At 45.2% G+C, this 19,207-nt stretch overlaps 1 protein-coding gene across 3 annotated transcripts in view; it reads right to left on the bottom strand.

Annotated features, from left to right (window-relative positions):
• Nucleotides 1–19,207, bottom strand: part of SPOCK1 (SPARC (osteonectin), cwcv and kazal like domains proteoglycan 1) — a 3,006,883-nt gene that overhangs the window by 1,674,988 nt on the left and 1,312,688 nt on the right. The window lies entirely within an intron of this gene.

Genomic DNA, 19,207 nt, shown 5'->3' with positions numbered 1-19,207 from the left:
GACAACTCGACCAGAGGGGGGACTGAAGTAGGAAAATGGGAAAACACCCTCCCCCCATTCTCATCCAGACCCTGACCTAGAGGATTGCGGCTCAAGCACCCCCTGCAAGAGGAGTTTGACCCACTCACCAACTTACCAGACGACAAGGTACCATGTGTTCGTGGCCCACATGCATGAGGAGCATGCCCACTACCATTACCTGGTCAAGCCGACGCCTGCGACATGGACCAGCTTGACTAAAACAACAGCCACAAAGTATCAACATCGTTAGAGATGCCATGACAACATAGCCAACAGACGAGAACACACGTGCCACCATGCACACTGGTCACTCACAAACCAATCAACACGAAGAACATACTCAGTGCTATGACGTAGCAGACTGACACACCCACGGACATGCATCATTGTTATTTTTGTGTTCACATAGGCCTCCTACAGCACCCCAGAAACGCAAGATGCCTGAAGAGCTTGTGTATACGCTTGCAGACGCTTCATGCTACCCTGTCCCCATAGAGACGCCATCCTATATATCCACTGCTACTTGTGACACTGTCGCCCTGCGACACCCATGTTATGGATCATATACCGCCTCCCAGAAAACTAGGCCTGAGTAAACCGCAAGCAAGAGTCCCCAGGCAGGAGCCTCTAAGACGAAAACCCTCTCGAGACGAAAAGCAATGTGCTGACCCTACAGAACGAGTCCCAGCGAGAGTCCACAGCCAAGGCCGCAATGTTGCAACCCACATGCAAGCTCTCAGTGCCAAGGTTACACCTGCCGCCGCCAAGTGCCCCTCTGGGCCGAAATTCAAATCAAATGCTCATAATTCTACTCCAGCTACGGTCTCTCCACATGTGACCAAGCCAAACTGACAAGATGCCAAGCTCGTAAGACAGAAAGTTGCCTGGGTCCCACATCTGGGACACAGGCTGCAACATCGAAGTGACAAGTTGGACACCTACACCGATGGGAATGGTGTGATCATCAGCCACTAGCAAAGACCTGTCCATTGTCCGTCACTAACACATAGTTGCACAGTGTTGCCAACACCAGGTACCTCGCAAGCTGGTATCAGCGATGGTGCCATGCTTGGGGGGTCACGAGAGGACCAATCAGAGTACGAGAGGCTCCTCACTGACGCCATTTCAGTTAGCCAATCACCAAGGGTCCCCATGTTACCAATTTATTGTAGCAAGTGTTAGGGACATCCCAAGTGTGCCACCTGACCCCTAATATTCCTTCATATAGGCAACTATACTAACCCTACCACTCGGGGAGCCAACCCGAAGTGGCGATGGGTTTTGTGATGATTTTCCCAGGTAGCGCGTCATACTACGGTAAAAAGGGCCTGCGAGCCACACTAAGGACGAGAGAGTCTCCCCGGATGCATACGGGCTGAGAACAATCTCTGCCGTTACTATAATAAACAGCAGTAATGACTTTGCTCTTGTGTGTGCCTCATACTCCTATTCGGACGCTGGAGGAGTTGGGGCCTCCCCAGCCCCAGAGGTCCGCGGACGGCTCTGCCAGCCCCCTGGAGATCACCCCGACATACAGAACCCTGTTGAGTCAAGAAGCACAAGCATCCTTGTGTCCTCATGCTAAACTAATTCTGTTAAGTGATGCTATTATTGTGCAACTCTGCCTACATGGTGTGTTCTGTGGACCCATCAGGATAAAGGGGGCACAGTGCAGTCATTCAGATATGTACACAGTATGCCCATTCCGTTTGTTTACTAACATTCCCATCAGCACATATTCCCTCAGCTTCTGCTCGACAAATGTTTTGGACTTACACTCCCATAAGCCCTACGTAGGATATCCAAACATGAAAATAATTGTATGTTGGACTGGGATTGGGTTGAGACACTTGTGTGAGTACAAGGTGTGAGGAGTGTTGTTGGGTGTGGATGCAAAGCCGGCTAGGCACGCTGGCAGAGCACACACAAGAATGTGTTTACCTTGTACTTAATGTGTTGGATGGGATGCCCTGCGAAGTGGACATGCACAAGGGATAGCATTGTGGTCCTCACACGAAGAGGCATGGATGTCTTGTTGCTCAACCAATCAATGTTGATTTTATTACACTATTCATAATACTGTTTAAATGAGACCTGGTGTTTGCACAGTATGCGCACCATGACCTGCGGGAAATGGTGTTTAATGTCCATGATAACCTGGTTAACTGTCCACAATCTGCAAACACGGAAGCACCTGCGCTCTTCCTCTGAAGGGATCTGTGCTACCAAGGGAGCAACAATGGCACGGGGGTGTCAAGTATGGATGAAGGTTGCTGATGTCCAGTAACAGGTTTACGGTTCTGTGGACAAAGCGGCCATGGGCAATGCTGTCAATGGCATAGGTTTTTCAAGGTTTTCCGTGAAGGGTGTCATCAAAGGGGCAAGCTCAGGCTGGGTAAACAGTGTTCATGAGAGGATGGAGTAATGGGATGATTCATAAAAGATTTAGGATGAGCAGCCCTGAGTTTGCTCGTAATGCCGTTCAAGGGCCCTGGGTTGCTGGTGCACACATCATCAAATGTTGAGGTCAGGGCCACGGGTGCTTCATGCTGTGGCTTTTCCTCAACAATATATGGCAAGTCTGCTGCAGCCACACCCACTCTACTTAAAAGATGCACAATCAATGCACATAACTGCCATTCCTGGGTTTGCTGAACATCAGCCTCATCATAAGGATCTGACCAAGTGCTTGCTCCTACACCCCACTGCCGTGATCACCACGGGCAGGTTGGTTTGGTCTTGACCATTCTCCCATTCATTGGTGTCACCCAGGACAATGCACATCAAGAGAATGTCGAATTCTGGCATAGCTGTTGGTGCTAACCAAAGAAAAGCACAGAGCATGTTCATGGCATAGGCTATCCCCAAGAGGAAGCATTTTGGAACCACCATTTAGTATCAAACTCTTGCAAAGTCAATAGAGAATGAATGAAACACGGTTGACAGGAAAGGCTGTAATGATATGATATGATAGGTTACTTATAATGCACATAATACCCAGAGGTTTCTAAGCGCGGACCCGGGGATCGAACCTGTGTTGCTCCGTGTCGTCTTGCTTCCAAGGCGAGCATGCTGCCCCTGAGCTATCCTCCCGAGACCGAAGCACACAACTGGCAGTACCGTACCCATATACAGTAGGAACCCTTCTGATGCCAATTATACATTGATTAGACACTTGTAAAGGCTGCAGGGGTTTCATGGGAATAAACGGTCAACGATATGAAGATAATTTTCGATTAACTGGAAAGTTGGTGTCTTGGTGCCTTTTCTGGGTCAGTAGCAAGATAGATGTTCTTGCAGGAGACTGATCAATATTGCTACACCAAGGGAGTTGTCCCAATGACTTTGTCTATGAGTGCTAGGCACATTATGTGGTTAAAGTTGTAAAATCGCCTGGGCCAAAAACTTGGGTTGCTTCAAAAGTGCCAGAATGTGAATGCCAACGGGGCATCAATGTAGATGCTTTTCAAAGGGGATCGGTGGATGAGATGCTGGAGCAGAGGGAGTGCTTTCATTCAGATGGATTTTACAATGGAATGAAGGTTCATGTTATCTTCAAAGGTTATGTCTTTAAGGGCTGTGAGGTTGCCACGTCTCTCAAGATGCACAGTTTTGAACCTATACCAGCTTGGACGCTGAGTGGGTTACATTTGGTGTATGCAGTGATGCTGTAGCTGTCAACACGATGGCTGCCTTGCTCTTTTTGTTTGTCCAGAACTCATTAGGGGGTTGGTTGTTGTCCTTCTGTTTCTGTGATTTCTTTCTGATCTGTTCTTGCCGGCATAAGGCATGCTTGCTATTGATGGGAACTTTCGTCTCTTGAGTTATGGCTTTAGCGGGACATGTAGAGGTTTGACACACACGGGTGTTGCCGGTTTTGCTTGATTCTTCTACCTTGCTCCCGCTCACCACCCCTGCAGCAGCCTACCTCTGCAGGCGTCTGTCCTGATAAATTCTGATTTCACCATCACCGTCTTGTGTCCAATGCTTGATTTGACTTTTATGTACTTCATTGATTGACAGTGCGTCACCCTTTCTCAACACTCATGCTGAACTTCCTTTGCATCTTGTACTCATGGTGGCCCTGAATCATGCTGTTCCCATCTTCATCTTGTATCCTGGCTTGCAGCATTATGTGTTACTACTGAATTGTGCAATTGTATCCGCTCTCCCCTCTTGCTTCTCCACTCTTTTTGACTGCTTACTCTCTCTTCTCTCCTCCTACTCTCCCTTTTCCTATCTCCACCCCTTCTCCCCTTCCTTTCTTCTATGCACTTGCTCTATCAGAATTGTCCCTGGACCTAGTATGATAACCTTGTCGGTCTTCTCCCCCTCCCCTTTGTTGTCCCCCCACACCCTAGCACTATCTGAAAAGGCGTCAGCCTTTTTACGGTAGTCGCCTGTCTGTCTACATTTCTTTCCCACTCTTCCCCTCCATTCCCGATATATGTTTTAGCTCTTGCACTTGTCACGAAGTTCCCCCCTTCTCACCTGAGACCGATCCTTGCTGGACTCTGTGGGCGGTGTCTTCTTGCGCACAGACCTGGACTTGAAATAGGCTGAGTGAGTCTCTTCCGACTCCAGCGTGCGTTTAAGATTCCGGGATGCAGCAATCCGGGGATCCGGGAAACGAAGAAGATGTGCTGATGGCGCACGAGTCCAGGAAGCAAGAGGAAAAGGGAAAGGGGCAAGGAATGGAAGTAGAAAAGCTAGGAACCAGGAAAGCAATACAGCGAACTATGGAGCACACGTCTGATCGCTACTTGGCAATAGCATTGAGCCGCGCAGAGCAGAGGGCATGCCCAGTACCATGGGGTAATGAGCTGACTTAATAATGTCGAATCGAATCCGCTCTTGGTGATGGTTAATTGAAAGCTGGATCTCTTTGGTCTGCAGGCTTATGGGCCCCGAAGTGAGGGGTCTTCCATCGATCGCTTTCACCGGCTGCATGATGCTTCGTGTTTCGTATGGGATGTGGTGACTAAAAACCCAATCTTGATCAATGAATATTCCCATAGCCCCGCGGTCCACCAAGGCCAAAACAGGATAGGTCTTATTCCCGGAGGTTGATAGGAAGGCCTGTAGTATCACTAGATTGTTTTGTCCAGGAGAGTTCAAGGATGGAATTGATGTGGAGCAAACATCTCTCTCCCGAAGCCCTGCTCCATCTAGGATCGGGAGTTGGCGTTTCCCGAACGCCGATGGGGGGCCAGAGGGCATTCTCTAACCAAGTGTTTGTCTGAGGCACAATACATGCACAACCGAGTATTAATCCTTCTCATCCTTTCTTGCGGGGATATGGGTCCACGGAAGGCTCCTATCTGCATGGGTTCCGGTTCGGTGACTGATCCAGGGTTTGTGTCAGATTTGGAGGTACTCTCAAAGGACACCTTCAGAGGGTTTCCCCTAGATTTTTTCTTCTCTGCCTTCCTTTCCTGGATGCGAAAGTCTATTTGCATGGCAAGGTCCATAAGAGCCTGGAATGAGTTTGGTCGGGCCACTCTGGCTACCTCATCTTTAATCTCCTCATTCAGTCCTCTCCTCAAAAGGGTAAAACTTGCCTCCGGAGACCAATCAGCTTCCTTGACCAATTGCTTGAAGCGGGTTACATACGTGAGCACATACTGGGATCCCTGCTGAAAGTCTAAGAGGCATTCCTGGGCACTAAAGACCTGCTCAGGGCGATCAAACATGGTCTTTAGGGCCTGTATGAAACCATCGTAGTCATCTAGGAGAGCGTCGCCGGAGTTAACTAGGGGTGTAGCCCAGGTTAAAGCATTTCCGGAAAGGTGAGAGATTATGAACCTCACCTTAGCCCTGGGAGTGGAAAACTAATAGGGCTTAAATGTAAAATGAACCAAACATGAGTCCAGGAATCCACAAAGGGTTTTTGCCGAGCCATCATATTTGTCAACAATGCCGCCCAGTAACACACTTTATTTTGCGGCTGAATCATGGGATAGAACTAATTGCTTGAGAGCAGCGTTTTCCGCCTTTAAATTCTGCACCCCAGTGGTTAATTCTTGCATACCTCGCATCAGGTTCTGGACGGCCACTTCCATGTCGACTTCGAGTGCGGTCGGTAGGCGTCTCAAACTGTCACGAAGTTCCCCCCTTCTCACCTGAGACCGATCCTTGCTGGACTCCGTGGGCGGTGTCTTCTTGCGGACAGACCTGGACTTGAAATAGGCTGAGTGAGTCTCTTCCGACTCCAGCGTGCGTTTAAGATTCCGGGATGCAGCAATCCCGGGATCCGGGAAACGAAGAAGATGTGCTGATGGCGCACGAGTCCAGGAAGCAAGAGGAAAAGGGAAAGGGGCAAGGAATGGAAGTGGAAAAGCTAGGAACCAGGAAAGCAATACAGCGAACTACGGAGCACACGTCTGATCGCTACTTGGCATAGCATTGAGACACGCGGAGCCGCGGGGGTGTGGTCTATTAGTAGAATATGTTACGTCCAACGTATAGACCGCGGAAGGCGTGTCACGCTGGACGGCCATGTTGGGAGTGTCAGGGAATGCAAGGCCCATTGCGATAAGGACCAGGAAGACCAAAAGGGGCGCGTCCTGTGGGTCATGACAGCACTATCTGAAATGTCGTCAGGCTGAGTACGATAGTTAATTTCACATCCTTACTGTTCATGGCCTGTAAAAATGTCATCGTATTTTCCCTCCCTTGCCTTGAAGCGCTTTGAAACACATTGTGTATAGGTGCTATATAATTAAACTATCATATCATATCATGTTTAAATTACTCTTTTTGATTATTATGGAATTCATTTGTCAGATCAATTATATTTCCTGAGGGGTAGTGGTGGCTGCCAGGAATGTTAGTTTGTCTATAAGTGACACTTGAGGACAATTTTTGAATGAACGCTGCGGTGTCTCAGCTTGTTTTGTCTTGAATATTGTGGTGGTTGTGGTAGAGTGATGTCGTTTAATAGGGATGCCCCCAAAACTGATCCAATGTACAAACAGTGGATGTAACTAGTTGATGTTTGCAGAGAAAAAGGGCCAGATTGAGGGTTTGCCTTTGCGGTGTTCGTGTCAAGATCTTTTTTTATTTAAGTTTCTGGTAGCTCAAACGTGCTACTTTTGTTTTCTTGGTGGCCTGGGTATCACATAAATTCATGTCTCAAAGAAATGTGTTGCATGGAGTGCTGGATGGTCACTGTCATGAGATCTGTGATTTCATCAACAAAGTTTGTATATGTAGAGTTGGTGGTGTGATGACGTGTGATGAAGTCTTCTGCCTGAGCCTTGGGATGATGGCTGGGGTGAGCAAGAGGGCAGAAGGCCACCACCCACAGTGTGATGTAGAGCCCAGGTGAGGGATGAGAAGGATCACCAGCTAAGCAGTACTGTGTCTAGGCTTAATGCAAGGGCTTGTCACATGGTGCTTTGATGTGGTGCAGTCATTTTATTGGACCTTGCTTTGTCAAATGTCCTGATATGCCGCTTTCCCGAGCTCAGACACGAAACCCTCATGTCCACTTGAGTGCGTGTGCAAATGTACAGTAGAGGTTTCTCGCATGGCAGCTGGCTCGCAAACAAGGGGAGTGAGTGGGTCCAGGGAGCAAGGAGGACAGGCACCCTTAGCAGCCCCGTCATGGATGAGCAAGGACAACATTCAAGATGGCGGACAGATTCTTTTTGTGCTTGGTCTGCAGAGAGGGGATTCAAGGTCAAATGCAACAGTAAGGTTTGGGAGGAAAGCAAATCCACCAATTGCAATGCAGAAACGCAAAGAAGACACACCGACTGATATTAAACAAGAATTAGTCTGTCCCGTGATGTCCGGGCCCTTTACAAAAGGGGCTTTGACAGAACGGTAAAGGATTTTGAAGACAGAGCACTTTAGAAGACAGATGCCGGAGAGAGTAGCAGGCAGGGGCTGGATGGTAAAGGGGCGCAGCGTAAGTAGAAGAAAACTAGTAAGTCAATTAAAGCTGGGCCAACCATCCGGTTTGGATAGGGAAGCCAATGCCTACATGAGTATACTGCATGCTCCCTTATTTCTTCCCAGTTCTTGCAGACCCTCTTTGTGAGTAGGTGATGCTGCGCCCAGTTCCAACTGGCCACAGGACACAATTGTTAATGGCATCCTGCGACGAGAAGGATCCCGAATGGCCTTCTTAGTTCTTGACGCCTTTTCCAAAGGCCGCTAGAGTGTTTCACAGAAAGGCAGTGTGTTGTCAACTATGTTTATTTTTACAATAGCAGTATTCTTGTCATGGCCGCTCTAGTTATTATGTCCGCAGGTATGCCTATATGTGATATTGTATAGGGCCTACCGTGCCGGTAAGAAATCGAGTACTGCCAATGAGGTGAAAGTCCAATTGTATGGCGGGGTGGGCGCCTAGAAGTGTACATTTTGAAAATCAAAATATTATCATGATTAATCACATCTCAAGCTCTGCCCTCTTTATATTCACTGCTTGCTGTTGAGCCAGCTCGACTCTAGTGGATGCATTACATTCATCCGAGATGGACAATAGATGTAATAGCCGAAGCCCTATTACAGCCATCAAGCAGCACACAGGTCCCCTAACCGCAGGAGGCTCAGAAAGATTTGCCCGCATTGTACATAACAGGAGCAATGAACAGCCAGGCCTGTCAGCAAGCAATCCTCCCTGGGGCCGCCGCATTACATTAAACATGTTTGAGATGCGATTGTCTATTCCTGGGCAACAGTGAGGCTTTCCTAACGCAATAGGTCTGAAATGAACAATGCAAAGCAAACGCGGGTAGCCGCTTTGCTTCACGTCGCTACTGCCTTCCAGAAAAGATGAAGCCAAACCCTGTGGTTTTATTGGCACGGGTTGTTTAAATGAGTGTGTGTGTTTTCTTTCTCATGGCGAAAGCACGCGCTGCTCCCCGCCACTAGAACTACAATACTTCACTGACTGCAATACAATAAACGGAAATGTTCAAGCCTCCTCAGAGTCGAGCAGATTCAGGTTCATGCCTGCCCCTCTTTCGGGCTCTGGAAAAAAGCTTGTGGCTCGCCTGAATTTCCAGAGAATGATGGGGAGGGCATGAAGAAAGGTGTGTCTCTTCCCCAACACCTGTGATCAAATCTACCCGTGTCTTTTTCTGAATTAAAATATGTTTCTCCAGACAAATATGTTTGTAAACTCGATGTTCATGCCGATAAAAAATAAGCAGCAGGATAACACATTTTATTTATATATATATTTTTTTTTAATTGGGCATTTGCATGGCACCTACACACCAGCGTTTCCAGGCGCCATAAGACCATTTGCGGGGAGTGGGGCATAGGAAAGAAAGTAGAACAACAAAACGGTTATATTGGCATTGTGACAAACCACCCTTCCCGCCCCCCAAAACTTTGGGTTTCTGGTAATGCCAATTTTAATAGTGAACAGATTATTTAAGTAATATAACCCTAGGAGGGGGAGCATTACCTCACCAGTAATGCCCCTCTCTGAGGGTTATATTGCAATTATTACCCCTGCAAGTTGTACTGGGGTACTAATAGTGTATCTTCTCTTAGTTGAGAAATGGCATGTCATCCCTTTCTCAACTCAAGATAGACCTACTATAAAACATTGCCGCCATGGATTGGGGAGAAGGGAACTTCAGGTAGTCAGGATGGAAAGAGCCAGAAGACAGGCCTTCTCCCTCTCTAACCTCTTTCAACATTTCAGGAAACATCTCAAGACTTTCCTCTTCAAGGAATGGCTCCTCCTTAATACCTAGGTCCACTTACCCTGTACTCCCTACCCAAACCTGAGATTCGGTGATCTGCTCCCGCTGTCTTCCCCATAATACTAATTGCCCACCCTCCCCTGTTGGCTCCCCACTCCTTTTTTCTCTGCTTCCCTCACTGTGTTCTTCCCCCTATGATTGTAAAGTGCTCCATTGCTTCACAAAGCTAGGTCTGCACTCAATAAATACCCTAATAACAATAATAATAATAAGTCCCTTCTCCCTTTCCATGGCAGCCATTTGGGAGTTGGAGATGCACCAGGAACACTACTGTTCCAGGCACCCGCGAGGAAGAAGAAAACATAAGTGGGGAAGGCTTTAGGGGGGGCTAAACATGTGACAGGTTTGTGGTTGGGATAAGGGGATGCTGGCATTCAGGGGAGCGCACTTAGCTTATTCCTGTTGAGGGAGGAGACTCAGAACGGGGTCTATACCTCATTGGCCCGGAGGCCGCCACATCCCCCTCGCTGGGTAATATTAAAATAAATAAAACCAACATTGCTTAAACCTTACCTCACCCTTTAATTTTGGACTGATTGTAATGTGTTAACAGTACTTTGTGTTTAGTGCGTCCACTGATGTTTGTGAGCTTGTTTGTACTTCTCATAGGAATGCTGGTGTTGCTTAGTGTGAAGTGTGGTGTGGAGACAGTAAGAGTATATCGTGTTTTGACATACTGATTTTATTAATTCTGGGAGTATGTTTTGAGATTATGTAATTTAAGGTTTATACGATAAACGTTTCTTTAAATGTTAATGTGTTTTTAGAATGTATTGCTCGCTTAAAGTATCTATTGGTTTTATTTGGTGTATTTTATAAAGATATTTAAATATGCTATTTTTTATTTAGTTGTAATTTGGGCGGGCCATTAAGATTGCCACACTGCACATTTTTTTCATGTTCTGTTAATTGTATAATAATTTAAACCGTAACATTGACATTTTCAATATGTAGGTTTCTTAAAATGTTATAGGTAGTAACCGTAACTAGGGTGAATACCAGAGCCGGTCCAGCCTAAAAAGTGCAGGGAGGGAGTTGGGGGGCCCAGTACCTGCCTCCCTGGAGTGTGCATTGTATAGGATTGCTGGTAAAACTGTCCCTTGTGCAATGCCAGTCAGCCTCTCTTCTCACCATAGTTCTCTTTTGTCTTTTTCAGAACCTCAACAACTAGAGTGTACGTGGGTGAAAACATAACTCAGAATAGAACCAATGTAAAGGACCAGAGACCAGACATTGAATGGAAGCTTATTTCTTTCCTGCCAAAAACAGATAGAAACACACAAAATCCAACCCTCCATCCCCAGATAGAACCCAGTGGACTGGGAGAGCAATAGAAAACAAACAGAGTTAGAAAGGACTGCAGTGGATATACAGAAATCCTCCAAAAACAAAGTTGAGACCACCATTCACCAGTACAGGAAGAGAGCCATTAGAAAAACAAGTAGTCTTAGCACATGACAGCCAACCCACAAATGCAGATTGAAAAGGAGGCAGGACTAAAAACCTTTTTAAAGCCTTCCAGGGTTAGTTTAACAACAGTTTTGCCATGGAGAGCATGTGACCAGGGAGACCAACAGCAGGTGGAAGGAGTGTTGGAAGGGGATAGGGTAGGCTGGGCTGTACAAGTCCCACAAGCTCAGAGGAAATTAGAAGATGGGCTGCAGAGGTCAGGTGGAACAATTGTGGATCAAGGGGCCAGGTGGATGGTGGGTTGGAGTGGAGTGAGGTGCTGAGGCAACTGTGGCAATGTTCTGAGAGAATCCAATTGAGAATGGGTAAGGAGGTAGTGTGAGTAATGCTAGGGGTGGAGTGAATCACAAGGAAGGAAGTTAGGAAATACAGAGAGAGTGTGTAAGATCAGGAGGCAGATGGGTAGACCAAGGCTATTGAGTGAGAAAAGTAAAGGGAGAGGGGTGCAAAGAAAAGAGGGCAGTGGAAAGAGGGTTGCAGGTAGTTGTTACACTTCGGGCTTCCTTGCAGAATACAACTCCTTTACAAGCTTCTCTGTGGAGCAGATACAGGTTGCCATGGCGCCTGTACAAACTATGATGGAGTCCGTGTCAGCTGACACGTCCTGTACGTGGAAGACGTACAGCAAGACACGCCCCCATACGGCTTTAAAACCACCGTCTTTCAAGGGGCTCGTTGCTGCTAATTAGCGTTACAAGCTATAGCTCTTATGTCCGTTTTCTCCACACGAATTCCTATTCTGCTTACCTGGTATTGACCCTTGCCTGGCTTCTGGATTGGCTTGCCTCCTCCTTTATTCCGGTCATGCTCGCCTGGCTTTTGACCCGGAACGTTATTGGATCCTGCTCCCTGCTGTCTCCTGCGGTACTTTATTCCTGCTAGCTGCTACTAGACGTGTAACGACTTTGCCTTCCTCATCAACCATCCGGAACTTTTCTACGCCTTATCTGGATGCGTGTGCGCTCAGGTACATACTTGTAATTGGCAATTCCACCCCTGCTATTAATTTTCTCCACGACCTTGCTTGGATCTTTGCCTTCTGTTGGATTCTGGGACATTGAGTGACTGTCTTGTGAACTTGTCTTCAAGTGCATATAAACGCTTTGCTGATACTGCACCAACCTGGCACTAGTGCGACCCTCGTGACGTTTTGGGCTATTTCCCTATACTAACATTCCTGTTTGTTATTTTCTCCTTTCATTGCCTTCTGTTTCATTGACTACTTTCCATCCTCAAAATATCCATATTCAGGTTAGTTGTTATTGGTTCGATACATTAGGAAGTCTCTTTAGAATTATTCCCACTCATTGTGCTTATTCATATTTTTGTAGATTCACCCTGGGGAAGCTCCACTCCAATACTTACCTAGGTATTTTCCTGTTACATACTGCTGTTCTGATTACTTGGTTTATTTTCAACACTGTATAATATCTTTGTATTCCTTTGCAGCATTGGTATTGGCGGTGTGTGTTCTCCCCGCTCTTTTATTCAATTGACACCTCTGTCTGTCCCATTCGAAACAGCAGAGGGGTACATTGTAGAAAACAGCCCCTCTTTGAGGAAGCCTGAGCCTTGTACTCAGGGGAGCTGGGATGGAAGGCTGAATATCGATTCTTGTACAACCATCATCTCCAGGGTCACTCATCCACAACTAGGGCCTACTTCGGAGTGGTGAGTAACAGTAGTGCAAGGGTGGCAGCAATTAGGAGAAAGGAGATAGAGAAGGGAGCAGATAGACGCAGAGGCAGAAGGGACAGTTGGAGACAAATGAGAGAAGGAAAGAGGTGCAGATAGAGAGCGAGTGAGGAGGAAAGTCAGAGGGGCAGAGAGCACAGATAGCTATTGAGTGATAAAAAGATCAGAAAGAGATAGAGTCACGGGGAGGGACTGGAAGAGAAACCCCCATGACATGAGGCAGTAAAAACAGACCCACAGAATTCCTTTGATAAATCGAGGAGGAAGAAACATAGAAAAGGCCATGACTTTTCAGTTTCCCTTCCAGGTTAGAGAACATTATATAAAATAGGGATTAAGTGTTGTTAGTCTTCTAAATCTCTTCTGGGTAGAGGTTCGCAAAGCCTGGACTAACATTCTAGCATGGAGAGAGCCCAGGGGAGGTCAAGGGAGAGAAGGACCCTTAGTTTGTCCATACCCCTGCCGTGATAAAATCATATATTTTCATGTTGAGCGAATTAAAAACTTGTGAAGCCACCCGTGACAGTAATAAATGCATACTTTAATGTGCTTATATGTTATTATTTCTTCTTAATGTGTGCATTTTAAAATAACAATGTTGACTAATTTGTAATCTGCTTTATTTATATGTTTCAGGGTTGGATTATCTTTTGAATACAGGCCTTGGAATTGATTTCGAAGTGTTGACATTGAAAACTTGATTTTGGGCAGCAAAGTAGTTGTGTAAAGGCATAAATGCATTTTTGAAAGGCTACTTGTGTATAGAGAAAGTTATTTAGGCTGCATGCCATATAGTTGAAACTATCCATTATTTGTATTCTATTTCAGTAAAATCAGTGATTCTGTAGGCATACTGGTTACGTATTTGGCAGGGGGTTACTTTTATTGTAGTTATGCTGTTATTTTTCATTCAGTATTTTTGTGGAATTATTTCTTTTGCATTTTTGCAAAAACTGATAATTTTCAAGAAATTATTTTTCAATGGGTCTGAAATAGAGTAATATAGATAAGGGATGAGGATTCCTGGAGTTCACTTATAAACAGATGAAAATGTGCTTTCTCCATCTTATTCCGGGGGGTTAGCATACAACAGTAAAGTGTAGATAGAGAAAATATTTTGACAGTTCAAGAGTGTTTGATTTCTTCAAAACAAATCATCAACACATATATATAAAATGTATGTATTTATTAAAGTTAAAACCAACGTATATAAAAGTACATTACAAAAATCCACAATGTTATAAGAATCAACATTGACAATGGTGATGGTGGATATGTGTAAGACCAAAATAGTTGTCTGCTATTCAAAAACAGTATGTGCCGTGTCCGTTAAATTACAAACTCGACTAACTGGTGGTGCTATGCCCTCTGGCTGATCTAGCTCATGTGTATTTATACAGAGAATTGTACTCTCACCATGTTTCTGTTCCTCGTCTGTTAATAGCGAACATTCATCGGAGATTTCCACATACATGTGAAGGTGAAAAGAAAAGTACTAGACCTCGACTGGATCCATACTGAAGATAAAACACAGGTCTATACATGGACGAGAGATTTACCATCGAATACCAGAAAACTAAAAGAACTATGTCTGTGTCTTTTGAAATTTCCCAACAGAGGTTTCAGAAACACCTTTATGAGAATATGCCTTAATCAGATGATAAGAGAGGTAATGAGATCGCGAGGTGTATCTGCTTCTGATACATGCAGATTCTGTACGAAACCTAATGAAGTGGAATCAATCAAGCATTTAATAATGGCGTGTCCTGGTTTGACCTCAGAGCGTTATTTCTATCTTACACCACTGATGAAAGGATTTAACACCATGACTGAAGGGACACGTTGGTCAGCATTGATCAATGATGAGAAGACAGCTTGGACAATAGCGTTATGTCCTTTTTTCCCCAGAAGATCCTTCCCTAGGACATTGGACCTTTAATACATAGATAGGACACCACTAGGCCATTCGGACTGACATAATTACAATCACATTTTATAGACTATGGAATTTTGATATTTATCAAATGTATTAATGAGATCCATGTTTCTTCTTAGAAGTAGGTTTTTTTCTTTTGTTTCACCTGGTCGTATTTTGATGTTTGATGTTGATGTGTTTTTCTTTTGTAAAAATTGCATTGCAATTAAATCCGCTTTTTTTAAAAAATCTGATTACTAATCCTAATCTTTACAGGATATGTGCAGGATATGTAGCTTTAAACAAAATTATCACAAATTAGCCACAGTTTCAAAGATGGCACAGGATTTCTCCCAGGACTCTGACTGTGTTCTTTATTAATTTATCAATGGGTCCTAGGGCCTTACATTTCTCTCTCATCTGCAAACACCCCTCCTGCTCCCAAATCCAGGTGTCCATGGCCGTGGGTTAGTAGATGGCGACCGTTAACCCCTACTGTCTAAACTCTTTGTTATACTGAAAGGGAAGACCTAAATGTTGAAAGTCTTTTCTATTTGGACTCCCTCTGGGACTTCCTAGCTGTCTCTCCTCGATGTAATGGTTGGTGTTCTGCAAGGGTAGGCAATGTGCCTTTCTACTACTATGTTAGGCTATCATGCTCAGACTCTCCTTTAGCATCCTTCACTGTTATACCACTTACTATGCTACTCCTCCAACTCTGCCTGCCTTACTTCTCATCTCCCTCCTGATCCAAACATCCTCAATGTCACTCACTTTCTCTTGGCCTTGCAGCCACCCTTCGATGTTACTCCTCCCTCCTCTTCACCATATCGCCCTTCTCCTCACTACTACTTGCTTCTCTACACCACTACTACAACTCCCTCAGGCCCACTGCACCACTACTACTACACAGTCAACCTCCTTTCGCTCAGTATCATATACTTCACAATCACTCCATACATTTTGTTCACCTAAGCACACCTGTAACACTACCACACATGCTCACACTGCAGTTGCACATCCACACCTTAGCCAATACCTCACCTCATCTAGAAAATGCCTTCACCCTTCACTGCTCCTTCTTCCAACCTGCTGGTCTCTTGGTCAGCCACCTCCTCCATGGCTGGCCTCAACTGGGTAACCCACACTTCCTGCATATTGGTGGGAGTCTTATTTCAGCACTTCCTGTCTGAATTGGGCCTCTGTCCCTCCGGAACCAGGCAATATCTTGCCCACCCAGGGCTAGTCAAACAATCGTAAAGTCATAAGTAGCGGGCTAAGCCCCACCCGCTTTTCCTGCACGGATTCACTGCAGAACAACCAAGGCATCTTGGGAAGGCAATGGTTTGTGTTTGTATTCTGGGGACTTATTATTCTGGGGGCCTCTGACGTAAGTACAATGGGGAAGAGATACCCCTTTGGTCCCTGGGGGTTTCGGGATTGTTCAAGACTTTTTGCAGATTTGCTGTTCTTCCCCTGTAACAATGTACATACCTTTGCTGGCTGCTTCTGAAAACAGCTTTCCCTTTTTGCTTTATATGTCCGCTCTGGGGTTGGTCTGCATCACAAGACTGAGTAGGTGATGCGGGTTCCTTTTCTCACTATGGGGTTATGTGCGATTGGTCACTGCTGCATCTGGGTAACAATAGTGTGTCATTTCTGCACTGGTGTAGGACACTGTTTCAGGATTCAAGCAGAGATGCTTCAGCTCTGTGTTATGCTGAGCCGATGTCCTTCTGCAAGACAGAGAAACACTGGCAAGTATCTGGTAGTGAAGTTACAACTTGAGTCAGAGGCGCACTGCTAATAAATCTTCTGGCAAAAGGGATGGAGGGACAAATGGGGGCCCGCTCAATTGCCACCGTCCACCTCTGGGGTAGGACAGGCTCAGGATTTCTCAGCGTTGGGCCTCCTAACCTGGCTTAAAGGGTTTGCGATTCACTCTCGACAAAGCTTGATTACTGGCCTTGTCACATAGTTCTTCTGCAGCTTGCAGCAAGCGTCACTTGGCGAAGCCATCTCTCTCGGCCTTGCAAAGCAGAGGCAACTGATGTCACAATTCTCTAAAGGCGGATCGTCAGGCTTCGCTCTATGGTTGAATCAAAGTCCTGCTGACAGAAAAGATTATTGAGTGAAAGACCATTTTGTTCTATCATTCATACGGATATGTTTAGTTTGACATTTTTAGGCCTACTGTACTGAGTGGTGCGAGTATAGGGAAATGAAAGAGGCTAGTGTATCCATGTCTGCAATAGAGCTGTCCATCATAAGAGCAGCCAACATGTTGTATTTTCTTATGGTTATGAACCAGCATGCATGGTGACACCAGTATGCACCTATTGGCATTGACTCTTTGTAACTGGACCATGCATATAGAACAAATTCATTTTAGCACTATTTTTACTTCTTGGTAGTGTAGGAAAATATTCCCCTAATCAGAAGCCCGCTTTCCCAGAGGGAGGCGGCACTAGTATGCATGCTTTCAGTTGAGTATCATGTTGTGGTTTTGTTGATGGTGGATGTATACATTGAGCGTGTGTGATAGGGCTGCCATTGTGGGTGGAGTGTATAGTGATACAGAAAGTAACCAAAGGAGAAAAACAAACAAATAAGCAGATTTATAGGATATTTGGAAACAATAGAAAAATGATTCATATGGCCCTTATGAACTTCATACACATGGAATAAAAAAATGTATACACCGATCTTTGTATTCCAAAACGCAAGCAAGGTGAATGGTACAATTCTTAATGTTAAGATTTGAAATGTGAATGTTCATCAAATGAAGAGATTATTACCAAGGAAATGTTTTTCATCCTTGGCAAAGTTAAAGTTCAAAAACTAAAATCTACATGAATAAAAATATGAAGAGATTGTAAAAAGAAAATAAACTTTTAAGCAGGCATTAAAGGGTGAAATGTCAGGGCACATGATCATTCTCAGCATCATTTTATCATAATCAATACAGGAATGTCATCCCACTTTCATGGGGTCCAGGCCTATTCTTCACAGGCTTGGGATGTTTCCAGCAAAGTGGCAGAGGTCTGCCTTTACCGGTAGCTAAGAAGATTTGTTGCATTCTCCGACTGCATCCTCCAACCAGGATCGGCACATATATAGTCTTAGCAGCCAATCCCATCCATGCCTCAGGCCACCCATTGGTGGAAAAACTCATAGACCATCCATTGGCCAGAGCTACAAGTTTGTTCTAAAAGAAATTGACATGCTGCTCATGCATGTTATGAAGTTGGGCATGTGCCAGCATTCATTCGCATCCTTGAGTGAGAGGGAGAGAAAGGATATGGGTGAACACTTAAACAACCACTCCACCAAAGGAGTGTCAATGCCCCCTCACACCCAGAAACACACTTCACCAATAAAGAAACAAAAGCACATTGCCAAGGTATACTCAAAGATTTAACAGAATACTGATACTGATAGACCACTGTTAAAGGCTGGGTGTGGCCCTTTACATATTTCTTCTCTGTGCTTTTAACACCTACACCTTTTGCTTTCTGTTGGAGAAGAGATCCGTTTTGGACAAAGCCGCTTAACAGCTCTAATTTGCCAACACAAGACTCAGGATCTGCGGGAAAAGGCAATTCCCCAAATCACACACGCTGGTCTTTATCTTTAGCACAGGAAGAAGAGGTTAGTGCCAAGTAGAGGGCCACACTGCTCCCGCACCGGATATTTCAGCAGTTGAACATTATTTGTGGGTTCTTCTATTGGCCCGGGTATGACAACACGCACTGAGATTCTTCCAAGAAATGCCCCTCACCTCCTTGCTATGTCCCGAGAAAATGAAAGAACTAGAGGTGCTTTAAATCCTTTAAATTTGCATTTCAACTTTGAGGCTGAGTTTAGTCTCTTTTTGGCCATAAACCTTACTGCCAATTACCCATACCACAATATAATTGAATAGATGCGTCCTACTGTTAGCAATGAGCAATTTGTGTATCGATATAGCGGAACAAACACATTCACTGAAGACGTAAACCATAACATAAAAGGACAAAAAAAATACAACAAACAGCACACCCTAGGAACTGGAACACTATGGAAGACTTGCTCTGCAGAGGCGAAACTCTCCTTCATAATCCAAGTCAGAGGCGGACATTGCGGTTTGACCAGTTTGAAAGTGGGTCAAAGTTGGGAACGCACGGATGCTACTACTGCTCTTCTTTGTAAATGCTGCTGCCATTTTTGAACTGGTCCAATCATGTACTCAATTTTCAGCTACTTCCATCTCGACAAGTTTATTTCTTCAATCTATTTGTCTGAGGCCTTGATCCAAACCATGTACCTATCAATTCCACAATTCCAGTAACTACCGAATGCACAAACAAAGTCACTTACAATGTTACCCAGTATC

The sequence above is a fragment of the Ambystoma mexicanum genome, chromosome 3p (assembly GCF_040938575.1).
Source record: "Ambystoma mexicanum isolate Mex_15411 chromosome 3p, UKY_AmexF1_1, whole genome shotgun sequence".
Lineage (NCBI taxonomy): Eukaryota > Metazoa > Chordata > Amphibia > Caudata > Ambystomatidae > Ambystoma > Ambystoma mexicanum.
Note: the sequence above shows the minus strand (reverse complement) of the source record. Positions and strands in the feature narration are given on the sequence as shown.